The sequence below is a fragment of the Gossypium hirsutum genome, chromosome A11, assembly GCF_007990345.1.
Source record: "Gossypium hirsutum isolate 1008001.06 chromosome A11, Gossypium_hirsutum_v2.1, whole genome shotgun sequence".
NCBI lineage: Eukaryota > Viridiplantae > Streptophyta > Magnoliopsida > Malvales > Malvaceae > Gossypium > Gossypium hirsutum.
This window is the reverse complement of record NC_053434.1, coordinates 48,708,851-48,713,137: the sequence shown is the minus strand read 5'-3', so window position 1 is coordinate 48,713,137 and position 4,287 is coordinate 48,708,851. Positions and strand designations below refer to the sequence as shown.

Here is a 4,287-nt window from a genome sequence, read left to right as displayed (position 1 = left end):
AACACTAAGAAAGATTTTAGATAAAACATGACTTCTCTAATAACGCTTCAGTATGACACGTCAGATTCGGTCGTAACGTCTAGGCCGGGTTTAGGGTGTTACAATGGATTGTTTTGAGGTCGAGGATTATTACCCATGTAATTTAATTGCTCATTATCCATGTTGTGGCCATAAGGTTAGTATTCCGAATGGTTTGTTCCACCGCTACTTGCTTCGCACTGCATTACTGGGTGAACCTGTGAAGAACTAAAAAAACCATCAATCTTTTTATTTAAGAGTTCTACTTGATTAGAGAGCATGGTGACCGAATCAACGTTATAAACACCAGCTGTTTTTATTGGCTTTGTCCTCATGACTTGCCACTGATAGTTATTTAGTGTCATCTCCTCTATAAACTCATAGGCATCTACTGGTGTTTTATTATTGATGGTTCCTCCAGCAGCTGTGTCAACCATTTGCCGAGTCGAAAGATTTAGACCATTGTGGAATGTTTGAACTTGGAGCCAAAGCGGTAATCCATGGTGGGGGCATCTTCTCAAAAGGTCCTTGTATCTCTCCCATGCATCGTAGAGTGTTTCTAAATCCATCTGCACAAAAGAAGAGATATCATTACGTAATTTAACCATTTTAGCCGGTGGAAAACATTTTAGTAAAAAATTTTCGGTCATTTGTTCCCAAGTAGTAATTGACCCTCGTGGTAACGAGTTTAACCACTGTTTAGGTTTGTTCCTCAATGAAAAGGGAAACAACCGAAGACGTATGGCATCATCAGAAACGCCATTAATTTTAAATGTATCGTATAGTTCTAAGAAGTTGGCTAAATGAGCGTTAGGATCCTTATCCTGCAAACCATCAAACTGAACAAATTATTGTATGGTTTGAATATTGTTAGGTTTTAATTCAAAAGTATTTGCAGCTACAGTAGGTCTAACTATGCTTGATTCAGTTCCTATTAAAGAAGGTTTAGCATAATCATACATAGTGCGTGAAGTAGGATTCTGATTAACCGCAATTGCAGGAGGTAGCTGATTGGCATGGTTTTCAGCTATCTCTTTGGTTGGGGGTTGAGTATCGTCTTCTTTCTCATTCTCCGTGTATCTTAAGCTGTGCCTTATTTCTCTTTGGCTTCTATGAACTATACGATCGATGTTTTCGTCAAAAAGTAATGGTCCCAACGGGTTTCTTCTAGTTATAAACTATAAAAACCTGCCAAGAGAAAGAGAGAGTAGGTTAATAAATAATAATAATTAAATTAAATTAAATTTCATGAAAAATAAATGGCTAAAGTAATAAAAATTAAGTGTTCCTAATATCTTAGTTCCCCGGTAATGGTGCCAAAAACTTGATCGCGTGGTTTCGTGATAGGTTTTAAATATTTATAATTACTCATTCTTGAACTAACTATTATCGCGATGTAGACAAGTGTACCTATCGAACAGTAGTACAGTTTTAGCAAGACTGGATTGTCGAACCCAAAGGAAATAAAAGTACTAGTAATGACTGTCTTTTTATTATCTAGCCTAAGAATAAAGAGGTTTTGTTTTAATTAACTAATTATCTCAACTAAGAACGCACAGAGAAAAGAATTGGGGAATTGCTATTGGGAAAAATCAATTGACTTAGGACAATACCTAAGGAAAAATCCACCTAGACTTTACTTGTTATTCTGGCTTCGAATCGGACAATTTATTCATTCAACTTATTCCGTAGAGATCCCTAAGTTATGTTATTATCCCTATTCAAGACTATAATGTCTAATCCCTAGATTGAATAACCGAGACTTTTCTCTAATTAACACTCTAGGGTTGCATTAACTCGACCTATGGATCCCCTTATTAGGTTTCACCCTAATCTGGAAAAATCTTGTCACCCTATGTTGAGGCGCGCAATCAACTCCACTTAATTATGAAATATGTACTCTTAGACAGGGTCTATTCCTCCTCTGAATAAGAGCACGTCTTGAATCAGTATCCTGGGATATCAAAACAAGAATTAAGAATACATAATTAAGAACAAGTTAAATATTATTCATACGATTCAAAAAATAGTAACAAGATTTGTCTTAGGTTTCATTCCCCTTAGGTATTTAGGGGTTTTAGTTCATAACTAAATAAGAAAACATCTCAGAAGAATAAACAATACAAAACATAAAGAAAACCCAAAACTCTTGAAGGGAAATTGAGGAGAGATATTCAGTCTTAATGATGAATCTGGCTTTTGAGATGGATCAATTGGCTTCCTTTGAGTAATTCCTTACTCCCTATTCTCCGTCTCCTCTTTCTTCCTCCTCTAAAGTGTATTTATAGGCTTTGGAATGCCTAAAAGCCCTCAAAATTAGCCTTTTCCAAATTGGACACAACTTGGGCTCGGCAGGGACACGCCCGTGGCACATGCCCATGTTCGATTACTTCAGGCCGTGCTCAAGTCTGCCAAATTGACACGGCCGTGTGGTCTGCCTGTGTAAGGAGGTCCAGGCCATGTTGATTTCGTACTTTAGCCCATTTTCTCTGATTTTAGCCCGTTTCTCGTTCCTTTCGCTCTCCTATGCTCTCCTAAGTATAAAACATGAAATTAAAGCATTAGGAGCATCGAATTCACCAATTCTAATCAGAAATCATCTATAAAATGCATTAAACATGGGGTAAAAATATGTATAATTTACGGTTTATCATTGTTGCTTGAACATGGCTCGTGTAGGTTCTTCAAACGTTTTTCCTGCAAAGTAGGTTCACCACATGGTCAGTTTTAATAGAATGATTTATACAACCACCTTCAATTTTCAATGTGTTACTCAAATTATGAGCTTGAAGGGTGATTGTTTCGTTTCCCACACGAAGTGTGAGTTCACCTGTACCAACATCAATAATGGTTCTAGCGGTCGCTAGAAAGGGTCATCCTAAAATCAAAGGTGCGTTACTATCCTCTTCCATGTCTAGAACAACAAAGTCTACTAGGTATATAAATTTATAGATCTTAACAAGAACATCTTCAATGATACCCTTACGAATCCAATGGTTTATCAGCCAATTGAATGCTCATCCTAGTTTGTTTGGGTTTCCCAAGACCTAGCTATTTAAACATTTTATAAGGCATTACATTAATGCTTGCCCTAAGTCAGCCAATGCATTTTGAACATCTAAACTACCAATTAAATAAGGAATCGTAAAACTCCTTGGATCTTTCAATTTGTTGGGTAGCTTATTATATAATATGGCTGAGCAAACTACATTCAACTCCACATGCAATGCCTTATCCAACTTTTGTTTGTTTGCTAGAAGCTCCCTTAAAAATTTGACTGTGTTTGGCATCTGCGAGAGAGCTTCGATAAACGGTAAGTTAATATGTAATTTCTTTAATAGTTTAAGGAATTTGCCGAATTGTTCATCTGTACGGTCTTTCCTTGTTGCATTGTGGTATGGCACCCGTGGTTTGTACTCTTTACTTACCATTTTTTACTTACTGTGGACTACCTCACCTTTATCTTGACTTATCACAATGCCTTGCCTCGGTTCTGATGCAGGCTCAACTAACCCTTCCTTGTCATGAGTCGTAATTGCATTAAGTTATTCCCTTGAGTTAGATTCTGTGTTACTCGGTAAACTAACTTGTGGTCGTTCAAAAATCTGTTTAGCGAGCTGACCTATCTGAGTTTCCAGCCCTTGGATCAACGCTTGTTGACTTTTAAGTGCTATCTCGGTATTCTAAAAACGAGTTTCTATCACTGAGATGAATTTTGTTAGCATCTCCTCAAGGTTCGTGTTTTTCTCTTATTTGTAGGGTGGTTGTTGGAAGCCTGGGGGTGGTGGTCTCTAATTCCCTTGGTTTCCCCATGAGAAATTTGGGTGGTTCCTCCAACCTGCATTGTAAGTATGACTATAAGGATTATTTTGAGATCGAGGATTATTACCTATGTAATTTAACTGCACGTTCTCCATGTTGTGACCATAGGGTGGGAAATCTAAATTGCTTGATCCACCTCCACTTGTTTCGCACTGCATTACTGGGTAAACCTGTGAAGAACTAAGAAAACCATCAATTTTCTTATTAAAGAGTTTTATCTGATTAGAGAGCATGGTGACTGAATCGACGTTATAAGCGCTGCCTGTTTTTGTTGGCTTTGTCCTCAAGACTTGCCAATGATAATTATTCAGTGACATCTCTTCTATAAATTCATAGGCATCTTCAGGTGTCTTATTATTGATGGTTCCTCCAACGGCTGCATCAACCATTTGTCGAGTCGAAGGATTCAGGCCATTATAAAATGTTTGAACCTGTAGCCAGAGTGGT

General features: G+C 37.5%; 1 non-coding gene across 1 annotated transcript; it reads left to right on the top strand.

The window, feature by feature from the left end:
* Nucleotides 1-513: 513 nt before the first annotated feature.
* Nucleotides 514-619, top strand: LOC121210470 (small nucleolar RNA R71). Its single transcript, XR_005905586.1, has one exon. It is a non-coding gene; the product is annotated as a small nucleolar RNA R71 (small nucleolar RNA).
* The last annotated feature ends 3,668 nt before the right edge of the window (nucleotides 620-4,287 follow it).